Source organism: Fukomys damarensis, unplaced genomic scaffold (assembly GCF_012274545.1).
Source record: "Fukomys damarensis isolate Sample0158 unplaced genomic scaffold, DMR_v1.0_HiC HiC_scaffold_10, whole genome shotgun sequence".
Taxonomy (NCBI): domain Eukaryota; kingdom Metazoa; phylum Chordata; class Mammalia; order Rodentia; family Bathyergidae; genus Fukomys; species Fukomys damarensis.
Genome location: NW_022900922.1, coordinates 30386550 through 30400386, shown reverse-complemented (window position 1 = coordinate 30400386; position 13837 = coordinate 30386550). Strand labels below are relative to the sequence as shown.

The window sequence follows — 13837 nt, the reverse complement described above, 5'->3', positions numbered from 1 at the left end:
TGCCTTCCTTGCTTATCAAATAGCAAATGCATTTCATGCTTCACAATCTCTCTGAGATGTTTTGAAGCTGATTCCAAAAGGTCCTGGAGTTCCTGAGAGATAAGTGTGTGTCCCTCCTACCGGTATGATCAGGCACACCTAAATCCTCAGTCTGCCTATCCCAACTTCCACAGGAAACATACAGCTCACCTCCATCAGCCTCCAGATCCACCATCCTGCACACAGGGGTTCAACAAACAGCTCCAAAATACTCCAAAAAAACTGCATCCATACTGGGCGTGTACAGATTTTTTTCTGCTTGTCATTAGTCCCTAAATAATTCAGTGTACAACTATTTACACCGCAGTTACACAGTATTAGTTGTTACAAGCAATCTATGGGCTATTTCAAGTATATGGAAAGATGTAAATTTTATAAATGCTATACTATTTAACACGAGGCACTTGAGTATCCCCAGATCGCAGTGTCTCCCTTGGATGTCAAAGGATGACTTTACTGCTGAGACATCTGACCTCAGAATACATTTATTAAGTCATAGAGGGGACTCAGAGTAGACACACTAGGCAGGCAGATGGAAATTTCCACAAAAGAACAAATGTAAACCAAGTACACCATTTCTGTGATTTTTGAATCTCTGAAGACAGAGAATTCACTCACATTTCTTCCCACTGTGACCCAGGACTTTGGCAGGAGAAAAAGAGACTTTCAAAAATCATTCTTTAATACTTTCCAAAGACAAACACAAAAAACAATACCTATCAGAGAGGAGATCTTTACAGCTGGGAGGTAAATATTCCGTTTTCTTAGTAAGATAACCAACCAATGATGAACCAAACACAGAGCCTTGAAAAGGGAAGGGGATTCTGACACAGGCTGTATCATGGGTAACCAGGCCTAGGCTAAGTAAAATAAGCCAGGCATGGAAGGAGGAGTGGCGCTGGACCCCATTCCTGTGAGGCGCTCACTCGTGACCCTGCTGGTCACTGTCATGATGGTGAAGGGCAGTGCTGGTCGCCAGGACTTGGGAGAAAGACAGGCGGGAAAGTCATTGTTGCACGGCACAGATTTCCAGCTCTGCAGGACGAGAGCGTTCCATGGGTGCTGTTCACGATGATGTGACTGGAGGCTGGGAGCTGAGCTCAAGGGCGGACTGTACGCTGTGCATGGCTCTGGGCTCCATACACGGCACCAGAACTCTAAGAAACAAGACGGTTAAAGTGACAAATTTATGTGATATATATATTCCATCATGATTGTTAAAAACAGAGTGCAAGACAAAGGTGAAGCAATGGCTGAGATCTTCCTGAAAAACAACAGGGAGAAGGAAAGTGAGCTACGGCCAGATAAAGTAAAAGTGGCTCTCAGTTGCTAGTAGCCCAAAGGAGCTAATTATGCATCACTGAACTTGTCTTACACTGGATGCATCTGAAATGTCCCATTATTTTTTTTTTTAAGTTAAAGGAGAACTCAAAAGACACAGCAAGATCACAATTGTATATTTCTGAAGGCTTATCAGCATATATCTGCCCAGAACTGTGTCACGCATTGCTTTTGAAACAGAAATGAATTTAGGGATGGGGCACAGCTCAGCGGCAGAGCCTAAGGCTCCGGTTTCCATCACCTGCACCACAAAAATAAAAATAAAAAAAGAATGACAACCAAAATTTAGAAGGAAAAGAGGTAACAAAATCACACTTGATTATGCAATGCGCTGTGCATTTCAGACGGGACAAGGTGAACCAGTGTGGTGGTGCACGCCTGTAAATCCCAGCGCTGGGGAGGCTGAAACAGGAGGATCACAGTGAGTTCAAGACCAGCATGAACTTCATTCAGAGACCTTGTCTCAAAAAAAAAAAACCAAAAAACTATAGCCAGGGATTTAGCTCAGTGGTGTTGCCTCCTGCCTTGCAAGCACAAGGTCCTGAGTTCGATCCTCAATATCAAAAAAAAAAGCCAAAAAAATGTAAAAAAAAAAAAAAAAACTAAATAAAAAAGACTAACTAGAGAAAGACAGAAAGGGAGAGTGGGAGGAAGGAAGGGAAGGGAAGGGAAGGGAAGCGAAAGGCAATGTGGCTGGGTCTGTGGGCCCGAATCAAGGGTGCAAACAGAACTCACTGATCTGGGAGCTGTGGCAGAGCCATGAAGCTCCCTGGAATCCCACCAGCCACTGGTCATGCTCCTACCCTCCAGAGTGCTCTGGAGCAGTTACACGCAAGCACGCACAGGCACACACGCACTCACACACACACATTCTTCTGTTGGTTGCCTTCCCCAGGTTAGATTGATGAGGGCTCCCGGGCCAACCCCTGCAGCCTGACCCCTGGCAGCAAGGCCAGGCAGAGAGGCTGGTGGCTTTCTGCCCCAGGCCATCTCTCCTCTCCTCCAAGACCCTGCAAAGCAGGAGAACAGGCTCCATTGTGGCTCTTTGCATCACAATTAGCCCAGGGCAAAGAGCATAAAGAGGTCTTGATGTGTAGATTCGGTGCTTTCCAATCGACATTGCACACTAACATTTTAAATGTACACGCATGCATTGATTGACTGATTGATTGATTGACAGTACTGAACCCAGGGCCTTCATGCTGAGCTCCATGGCCAGCCCTTTCCATACGTGTATGTACGTATTTATTGGTTTTGGGGGTACCGGTTCTCACTTTGTAGCCTAGGCTGGCCTCAAACTCACAAACTCCTCCTGCCTCAGCCCCTATGCTATGATGACAGGAATGAGCCCCGACATCCAGCTTTTACCTGTTATTTTGAGACAGGATCTTGCTAAGTCACTAAGTTCCCAGCTAGGCTCAAACTTTCAATCCTCCTGTCTTGGCCTCCCAGGCATGCTACACACAAGTTATTCTGGGTCTTCTGCCCTAGTGTTTATACACTTCACCAACTCCCACAAAATGACAACGTGTGCCAGCTTAGCTATCTTTAAAAAATCCTACTTTTTTATAATGTTGTATATCAGCCACACTATATCTCTTGATATTTACCTATAACTAAATGCAATGAGTAGAGTGAATTACAACATTATGTAATGAAAGGGAGCAAGATTACATTCTATTTCCTCTGACAATAGAAAATTAGGACTATTTGAGAAAGGTTTTTGGAAGTTCCGCGTAGGATGATAGAAAAATAACCCGGACTGGAAGTTGGCCAGGACCCCTGGCCCCTAATAAACATCCAGAGAAGTCTCAAGATCTCTGTGGTTAAAGTCTTTGTCTCCCCTCTCAACTGTGTCACCCAGCTTGGGCAGGGACAAAAAGACAGAAGAGTGGATTATGTAGAGTTTTCCCCCCAGTACTAACAGGTGTGTGTGCAAGACTTTGGTTTTGCACAAAGCTGGTCCCTAGGAGCTGCTCTGTGACAAGTCCTGATCTGGGATGAGGCTCCAGGAATGGCTTCTCTGTCCACAGGCCCTCGGCAGCCCCAGAATGCTTTGGTGTGTGAGTGGATGGGCAGGTGACCTCCAAGAAACACAAGAGGAAAGAGAATTGGAAAGCAATTCTGACACCCCTGGCGTACAGTCAAAAATCCTAAAATCCTAGGAAAGCTTTCCAAAGAAAAAGAGGAAGTCGGCATATATCTATTATAGATTTCCCCTCCCTCCCTCATGCTCTGGCTATATTTTAACTGTTTCACTGGACTACTGAGCCTGTCTTAAATATCCCCAGGATAAGGACAGGTGGTAATCGCAGCCGCCCCTTTAGACCCAAGGCTGACTGTTCTCAGTCCCTGACTACTTTTCTGTAGCTACAATCCTCAGCCAAGTTTCAATGGACATCGCTCCTTGGCATAGCGAGAAGCTGGTTTGAGGCCCACCTTCCCTCACACATCTGCAGACCTGGAGGGCAGGTGTGACTGGCCGCACTCCCTCCCCTTTCAGGGATGAAACTGTCCCCATTGCAGAAGGAAGGGCTTGTTCATTTTCATAGTCCTTTCCAACTCCAACAGGATTCCGTAAACAAATACAAAATGACATCTCGGAGTTGTTTTAAAAGGGAAATTCAAGTAAAAAATTTAGCCTAAAGAGACAGTGACCAGAACAGCCTGAGCGTCCTTGGGATGAGAAATACGCAAAACTACAGGAAAAGACAGAACAAAAGCCCTTGCCAGCAGAAAGCTAAATTAAGCCTCTCAATTTTTTTCCACCTTCCTTCTGTCCTGAGCACACTTCCCCTGGCTCCCTAAGACCTCTCCTTTCTCCTCCCCTTCTCCTCCCACTTCTCCTCCCCCTTCATCCCCCAAAGAATGCACCCTCCAAACAAGCAGGAAGGAAACATATTGTTCATGGGTCTACATGCCACGTGTCATTTTGCCAGGTTTTCATTTATTAATAAGCTCTCTTATCATTAGACCTCTCTCATTTTAACTTCCCTGCATCCTTCCAACAACGGTGTAATGAGGACACAGTAAAACCGAAGCACATCATAAGACCAAATGACTCCTTTTAAAAAGCTGACCTGAAGTTCTAGTTTACTAACCAAAATGACTGCAGCAGGGCATTTGAGTCCTTTAACCTTTTTATTGCATGTGTCCATGAAAACAATTAAAGCGGGGATTTTTCCCCCCAGTGCATTATCATTTTCTCTTCCCTTCTGGTCTGTTCCATTGCATTTCAAGGGATGTACATTATATTGATACAGAGGCCCTTGTGTTCCATTCTTTGCCCTCCTTCCCGCTTAGCTGTCACCTTTTAAGGTTAGCCAAGTGTGGGCTGTCACTGTACACAGGCAGAACACCAGGCTGGTCTAGCAAACAAGAAGAAAAAAAGGAAAGAAAAGAAAGGAAAAAAAGTGGGGGGCAGTATTTAAAGCTCTCGTAAAATTAAAACTTAGATTTAAATTCTCCCTCATATTTTATTGTCTTTTCTTTTTCCTGTGGTAAATGGTAATTAGAGTCAATAATCTTTTGCTGAGAGAGCACCTTGTCTTCACAGAGTTTATATCATCATCATCAAAGATCTGCCTTAAGGCCCTGGCGTGTTAATAATTTAAGGTGTGCACAGCCTAGTTATAGCAGGAAGCCTAGTTATTGAGTTTGTAAACCAGCCGATGATTTATGGGAACACCTTCATGAGTCATGCTCATTAAATAAAATACTTCGCGTTAATAAGGAACATGGGGCAAACAGTCCTTCCCGTTACAGGGTGACTGTGCAAGTGGAGATTGTTGAGTTTTGTCACCAGGCTCCCAATGCTATTTTGTCTTAATTGTATTGGCAGCGAGAAGGAGGGAAGGAGGGGCGGGTGGCAGTCTGTGAGTGGCTACGCAGGGGGAAACAGGCTCACGCTTTCCTCCCCCTGAGAAGTCCTACTCTAGCAGCCAAATCCTCGGATACAGAGAATGCTAAATCTCGCTCTACTAAAAGGCTACTAATTAAGAAACCAGCGATGTTCGCGGAAATAAAATTACAAGAAAAAATCAATATGTGGTTGTTAAATGTAGCCCGCACTGAAGACCCATAACTATATTTTACTGTTAAACGCTAGGGTTTACTCATTAGGAATTCCTAAGCAGATTCAGACAGCAAAAGCCAAAGAGCATCCTGATCTGTTTAAAAGAAAATGTTGTACATAGGGTACATTTTTTCTAATTTAATTGTCCCATACCTGGGGGCCTTTGCAAAAAAAAAATGCATATATACATTTGCCCTATCTCATTCACTTCGGAGTGGCCCATCATCCTCTGAAAAACACAAGATGATGGCCACTTGCCTTTCTGTTACTCTGAATTAACTGGTGAGAGCATAAAATTGGCGCCAGACGTGATGAACGAGTGAGTTCGTTTTGTTTCACTGACTTCTACGTCAAGTCATCTCTGATATTTGCTTGGCATGATCGTGCCATCACTTCTCAGGTACTTTAGACAAACTTTCCAAAAAAGAGAGAGGGAGGCAACTGAACTTCTAGGTGTTTCTTGTATTTGAAAAATTCCTCCACCTTTATATCCTATTTGTTGGGCTTTGGGGTCATTTCTAGGCCATACCCAAAATGTTTCCCAAGCAGCGTCACTGAAGGAAAATCAGTTGCGTTCACTGGTTTTTATCAGCTTTCTTTAGAAAATAAACATACTCTGAAAGGAAGCTGCCCCTGCTGATGACCGAGGAGATGTACTTTGTGATCTCTCTTTTACCGCAAGGCAGGAGGCAACACCACTGAGCTAAATCTCTGGCTATAGATTTTGGGGTATTTTTTTGAGACAAGGTCTCTGAATGAAGTTCATGCTGGTCTTGAACTCACTGTGATCCTCCTGCTTCAGCCTCCCCAGCACTGGGATTTACAGGCGTGCACCACCACACTGGTTCACCTTGTCCCTTCTGAAATGCACAGCGCATTGCATAATCAAGTGTGATTTTGTTACCTCTTTTCCTTCTAAATTTTGGTTGTCATTCTTTTTTATTTTTATTTCTGTGGTGCAGGTGATGGAACCCGGAGCCTTAGGCTCTGCCGCTGAGCTGTGCCCATCCCTAAATTCATTTCTGTGTCAAAAGCAATGCGTGACACCGTTCTGGGCAGATATATGCTGATAAGCCTTCAGAAATATACAATTGTGATCTTGCTGTGTCTTTTGAGTTCTCCTTTAACTTAAAAAAAAAATAATGGGACATTTCAGATGCATCCAGTGTAAGACAAGTTCACTGTTGCATAATTAGCTCCTATGGGCTACTAGCAACTGAGAGCCACTTTTACTTTATCTGGCTGTAGCTCACTTTCCCTCTCCCTGTTGTTTTTCAGGAAGATCTCAGCCATTGCTTCACCTTTGTCTTGCACTCTGTTTTTAACAATCATGATGGAATACATATATCACATAAATTTGTCACTTTAACCGTCTTGTTTCTTAGAGTTCTGGTGCCGTGTATGGAGCCCAGAGCCATGCACGGCAGAGCGTACAGTCCGCCCTTGAGCTCAGCTCCCAGCCTCCAGTCACATCATCGTGAACAGCACCCATGGAACGCTCTCGTCCTGCAGAGCTGGAAATCTGTGCCGTGCAACAATGACTTTCCCATCTGTAGACAACATGAATCTGAGTCTTTAGCACACATGTGTAAAGTCCTCTGTCTTGGGGCGGGGGTAGAACTCAGCAGTGAGGCCTGGGGCTCCTTCCCCAGCACACACATGTACACACACACACACACACACACACCCCCCACAAACCCACAGCCAGTGGTTCCCAAGGCCCCCCGGTACTGTGGTTTCCAAGGAAACAGACTTCCCTCAAGCTCACACCCAGCTGTGGGCACCTTTTGGGCCCTCGCCTCAGACTGGGTCTGGGGAACTTCTGCAGTGGGCTCTTCCTGAGCCCTCCCCCATCTGATCCTTCAGTTTTAGGTCTCGGTGTGCCCAGTTCCCACCACTCCGTGATCCCATCAGGCTTGATGAGCCTGTGTAGCAAGCTCAGCATTTTTTACTTATAAACAAGAGTAGGCAGAGCAGGGCAAGGTGGTGCAGGCCTGTAATCCCTGCTGTTCTGGAGGCTGAGGCAGGAGGATTGCAGGTTGGAGCCCAGCCCGGGAATTTAGCATTTTAGGGAGAACTTGTCTTACAATAACACATTTTATTTTTTAAAAGGCTGAAGATGTAGCTCGGTATAAAGAAAATGGTTAATCTCAGCTTCAAATTACAGTGCTTTCCTCCTGGGATTCCTACCTGGTTTCCAGCCTCTGTTTGTGGGCACGCCCCTCCGCATTTGTTCCGCAAGATCAGAGAGCCTCTCATGGCCTATCCTGGTTTTAAATAAAATTTTACACTTTGTTTCATGGTATGCAATGCTAGCTTCCCTTTGCAATGAAAAGGGAATTTTGAAATAATGCAAAAAATCATGCTCAACGAACTCTTCCATGCAGGACTTTCCACACAACAACCTCAACCCTAAGGAGGAATGTCGGTGGATTCACAGTTACACTACGTATCGTGAATGACCCAGTTTCCCAAATACACTCCATTTTACCCAGCTACGAAATAGTAAGAATTATTTCCTTACTTATTTCTCTCCCATGATCTATTTTATGCTTTTCTTTGTATAGAAACATTACATAGATGAAGTAATTTCAAGTCAAAGCACTTTTACTCAAAAGGTTTTAAATTCAATGTGGCCTCATGAACATGTTAATAAATAATATTTATGAGACAAATCATATTATAAGCTTCCAGCAGCCCCAAAATAGGTATTTGTATTATTTCCTATATTATATTGATCCACGGTGTTGTATAACTAATTTTTTTTAAGCAATGATTGTATTAACAAGACTCATGCCGTCTTCTCATGTCCTTAGGTTTGATAATGTTTTTTTCCTGTAATGGCACACAGGTTACACATGATTTTCACCAATTTTACTTTGATTTCAGAAATATGTTTGAGACTAAATCATACGGCTGTGAGTCTGTTTAAAAATTCTTTGTAACCAGGCATGTTGATATGCATACACGCTTGTAATCCCAGCATCCTGGGAGGCTGAGACAGGAGGATTGTAAATTTGAGCCCCATCAGGGAACTTAGCAACTTAGCAAGACCTTGTCTCAAAATGTAAAATAATAAATTGTGTGTGCGTTCTGATAAATTGAGTTTAAGGTAAAGTACTAAGACCATTGAGATGCTCGTATGTTCAGAGTCTTAGAATGGTTATTTTGGTTCTTCCAAGAGTGAAAAGTCAGCTTTGACTCTTTAGGTCACTTGCCCTCAGCCTCTGCAGACAGCAGTCCCAAAAAGTGCGGTGCCCCTTAGCCAGGATGCCTGTGAGAGGTCACAAAGCCCACCATCCCCAGCCCCACTGAAGGCAGGGCCCAGGAACAAAGCCAGACTCTGTCTCTGTTGTCACCCATTTCATGAGAAGGTGAATAATGTTTCCCTTCCTGGAAACGATTCCTGATTTTCTGTTCTTGCAATTCCATGGCTAAGGATCCCAACATAAGGGCAAGCATGAGCGTTTTGGAAAGCATTTGTTTCCCAACCACCAGCTGCCTTTTCCAAAGCATTTGACTACAATCTGCTCCTTCTGATGTCAGTGGGAGTTGGCTTTCTTGAAGACAGTGACAAAGACAATTGCAAAGGTAGCTTTGCAAACCTCAACTTTTCTCCCCTTTGCCACAGATAGAATGATAAGCCTGGATCGGCAGCACTTGGGCTTTCACAGAGATTTCCCTGGCTGGATTCCCCTGCCAAATCCATGGAGATCAGTTTAAGAAAACCAGGGTAGCTGCTGGGGTGGTCAGGCCATCACACCTGTTTGATAGCATCTCAGCTCCTCCCTCCAACGACCATAATAAGGGAGTAATTTTTTAAATGCCTCTGCTCCATCTTATTTGCAGTGTCAAAATGTAAGCACATTGGAAAACAGATTGTTTATCCATACCCAAAGATAAACACAGTACTAGCTAGCAAATGCAAAACCTGTCACAGAGTGACGGATCTAATAGTCATCTTCAGGAGAGGGATCTGTTTTATGAAGGGTGTGCCTTCAGTGCCTTCTGACCTCAGCTACTTTTTGCAAGCGGACACTCAGGGACAGGGGACACCAATGTCAAAAAATATCCATCTTCTTCCCCATTTCCTACACTAAATAGCAGCAATTGCCAAGCTCAGGAACTTTTCTGCCAACCCTGAAATTCTTCTCCTTCGAAATAAAAGCATAAAGAATGGAAAGAAAGTCTCTGTACATAGGGAAGGGTGGAGGGGTGAAGGGAGGGCAGGAGAATGGGAAAAAAATAAAAACCAAGATACATCACGTAAAAGTACAAGATCCCAATGATAAGTGTAACTGCACTGTGTACCTAAAATGTACCAATAAAGAAAAAAGAAAAAGAAAAGAATAAAAGCGTAGATAGGCTAGTGGAGAAACAGTGGTCGGCCAGGAGATAAACATCTTTTGAATCCTGCAGGGGGAGGGCCCTCTCCCTCACTCACTTTGTGTGAGGACAGTGACCGCCTCTGGGGCCACTGGCTCAGCCACCCTGAATGTATAGCTGCTTTTTGTGCCCCGGGGCCAGAGCAGATTTCTTTACCGGAGATGCAATCAGCTCCGACCAATCAGTAAGAAGGGTTAATCAGCTGATCGATTGGTCCCTGAGCAGTCGGGACCTGGCTCCTCTCTGACTGGCTCTAGCTTGGCCTTGGGGCAAGAGGTTTGGAACTTTTAATTATCCACAGCAGCCTCCGCTCTGATTGAATGGTCAATGGGTTTACTACTGAGGGGGGCGCTGCTTGAATAATAATAGAAAACAATGTGAACTCTGGCGAGTGCAAACAGAGGCCCAGAAAAGGCACTTGGAGATGTAGGTGCATTGAGAACAGTTAATTGCCTGGCAGAAAGCAAATTTCAAAGGTCTGGAAGATATTTTATCCGAGTGGGTAGGCGCCGGGGGAGACAGCAGTGAGGTGGCCTTTTTCTTTTATTCTCTCTCTCTCTCTTTCTCTCTCACTTTCCTTCCTGGGCCTGTGACCCTCCAGGCTGCCAGGGACAAAGGTAACTTGCTTACCCTGGTGGTGAAAAAATGATCACGGGAGGTAACTTGTATTTTGACACTTGCAGGCACTGTCAGGGTTTAATTATTTTTCATCATGAACTTCCTTGAAAGGAAATAATCGTCCCCCCCAGTTCCTCGATAGAGAGTGTGCTCATTGTGTTTTGAGCGATGGAAAGGGGGAGGAGGGATGAGAGAAGCAAGACTAAATCATGCTCCCAAAATATAACGTTCATACCCAGGGGTTATTAAAATCTTGGCTTAAGCGTATGATATACAGACCTCCCCACTTTACATTCTCCCCACAGAGTAAATCATTAATTCAGTAAGTCCTTCTCATATTCGGGTCTGTCCTTTCTCTGATAAATCAGCTCACTCATGGTGATTCCTTCTTCCCTCGAAGATTAAACCAACAAGTGCCTCAGAATAAAAACGCTATCTGTGCCCAAGTCTTCTGAGAGTATCACGGTGAAAACAAATGCCCCCAAAGGGCAAAATAACCAGCCAGCAACTCTATGAGCTGCCAGGGAGGTTAGCAAAAGCTGCAAGTGATTTCATAGATTTGTTGAAAGGGATGTGGGATTCTGAGAGAGAGAGAGAGAGAGGAGGTCAATCTGGACCCACCAGTCTTAGTCAGCTAGAGCTGTTTCCAGGGTATCAACCAGAATCTTGGTCAAGACCCCCAAATTGCCCAAGATTAGAACTCATCTTATTTCAGCAGATTTCATGTTAAAAATTTGCCTTTCTCCGGTGATCTCATATAAACACGAGCGCTCATCCGGCCCCGCCAGAGTCATTACTATTTATATTACCCTACCCTGGCTGTGTGCAGTCAATTCATAATTGTCCAGTTTTTCTAATTAATCACAAAAGATTTTTGTTTCGCCCGCAGCTAGTTCTGGAGTGACTCACGATGGCAAGCCTAAACTCATACATCAAACACAGGCTCTTTCTCACTCGGCCTTCTGCTCGGGAGCGCTCAGCACTTCGCCACCGAAGAGGCTGCACTGGGCATGCGCAGCCCCAGGCAGAGAAGAAGCCGGAGATCTGTCCTCTTCTGTGCGACTTGTTATTTTTATCTGAAGCTTGCGTTCTCAGGCCAAATCAGAACCAGAGAGCACAGCCGGCTTTCTAAATTCAGAGCCCTGCCGCTCTGGCTTCTTTTTCTCCCCCTCTCCTGTCTTCCTCCTCCTCCTCTACTTTGGTCAGATGATTCAGATCAGCAGCATTTCCAACAGAGGAATCAGCATGCCACCTTTCCTATTCTTCAGTCCTATGATGGTGCCCTTGTGTGGACACAACAACAAAGCATGACTCCAGGAGAAGAAAAACAATAGTTTCTATATTGTGTCCTATAAAATTCACCTGGTGATGGGCAGCAGGGAGTATGCTCAGGGTCAGCTGATCTTGCTAAAAGACACGTGGGCACATTTCAGCAGGTGAGCATTGGGAAAGTGTCTGGCACGAGTGACCTCTGCACTGCTTAGAAGGAGGTCAGGATCAGACAGGACACCCTCAAACACTTTATGCAAATGATCAGAGAGCCACCTGGAAAGGGGGCAGGCTCCCACTGTCCATGTCACCTGCATTGCATGGAATGAATTCCAAGATGTGATTGATCTATTTGGATGATCTTTGCGGGGGGCATTGAGACAGAGTCTCCCTGTGTAACCCAGTCTGGCCTCGAACTCACTCATGGTGAGTCTCCTGCCTCAGCCTCCCGAATGCTGGGATTACCAGCACCTGTCACCACACTTCACTCCTGGAAGATCTTTTCTGATCACTTTCTTTCTGCCTGGGTGTTGGGGCCAGCATGGAATCATCACAGGAGAAAGAGAGCTGCCCAGCAGCTTCATAAGACCTCCAGGACTCCTTCGGGTGCTTTAGAAATGGCAGGTGACTTCTAGCTTTTTATGCAGTCAGGGCCTCTGTGTCCATGACCCCCACATTCATGGATGCAACCAACTGCAGATCAAAACGATTCAAGGAAAAACACATCTTCACTGAACATATTTAACTTTCTTATTTCTTCTCTTCTTTCTAGGGTGTTACAGATTGAGCCCTTGGTGCATGCTAGGCCCGTGCTCTGCCACTGAGATACACCTCGGACTCTGAGCCTTGTCTTTCTTTTCCTCATCCTCTAAACAATATCATTTATAGAAACTATTTGCATAGCATTTATATTAGCTATTACAAGTCATCTAGAGATGATAAAGTACACAGGAGAATGTGCATAGGTGGAACCTGCCCCCATGCGCGTGGAGGGACTAGAGGCTAGAGTGTTCAGTGACGTGGCGGACGTGTGCCACAGTAGAGGTACTCTGCGTGTACCACGTATGCACCGTTCCTGTGTGACACTGTTCACAGGGCCCCAGTGCTCCCACCCACCTGGCCGTCTTCCCAAGCACCACACTCACAGCTCTAGGAACCGTCCCACTGAGCCATCTGCCCTGACCTGTCCCCACTGGAGCGTCTTTTCTGTACTCCCTGCCATCCACATTGCTTGGTTATCCCACGGTAAGGAGGGGGTTCTGCCTGAGCAGGGAGGGATCTCCATGTTTCCTCTCAGCTGGGGCCACAAGAAAACACTGGAACTCAAAGCTTCCCTGTGGGGTGGAGATGTTGTAGTAAATGTGAGGGGTGCTGGTATCCAAACCTAACCTTGGCTTCCTGAGTTATTTACCTTTTTAGGTTTGCCTTAACCTAGCTGTCCCTCCCAGCAACCTTACCCGGCAGACTCCTCTGAGAGTTAAGATGCGCAAGCCGGCCCTACAGTCCTCCACTGACAGGATCGAGGCTGAGGGTTAGTGCATCTTGAATCAGAATTACAAGAAAGATAAAGAATGCTGTAATTTTCTCCTGATTAGGGAAGACCTGGATACCTGAATTTGCACTAGGGCTATTTCAACTTCTGAGGTCCATTTGCATCACAAGGGCCAGGGTTGGGAAGAGGAGCATCAAAGAACAGACAGCTCTTTGTTTGAATGAATTCATCTCTCTTTTCCTTCTCTACAAAAACACTGGAGTAGGGGAATCCCAGATAGTTCTTGGCTCTCTGTAGAGTAAACAGTTTTTAGAAAGAAGGCCTGGATTTTCTTCAACACACTGGCTGCCTAACTGACAAAGACCTGTGAGCACAAGGCCTTTGAATTTCATATGAATTCATGGACTTCTGTCACCCACCCTACCAGTGCTCCTGTGGATGACACGTTTGAACCCAACTCCTCCCCACACACCAGGGGACGGAACCCAGGGCCTTTATATTGAGCTACATCTTCAGCCTTTTTAAAATAAAATGTGTTATTGTAAGACAAGTTCTCCCTAAAATGCTAAATTCCCGGGCTGGGCTCCAACCTGCAATCCTCCTGCCTCAGCCTCCAG

The 13837-nt window shown here is 45.2% G+C and overlaps 1 long non-coding RNA gene across 1 annotated transcript; it reads left to right on the top strand.

Annotated features, from left to right (window-relative positions):
* Positions 1-714: 714 nt before the first annotated feature.
* On the top strand, positions 715-11419 carry LOC117285445. The gene is made up of 3 exons (XR_004516475.1): positions 715-786; positions 7843-7960; positions 11349-11419. It is a non-coding gene; the product is annotated as an uncharacterized LOC117285445 (long non-coding RNA).
* Positions 11420-13837: the final 2418 nt, after the last annotated feature.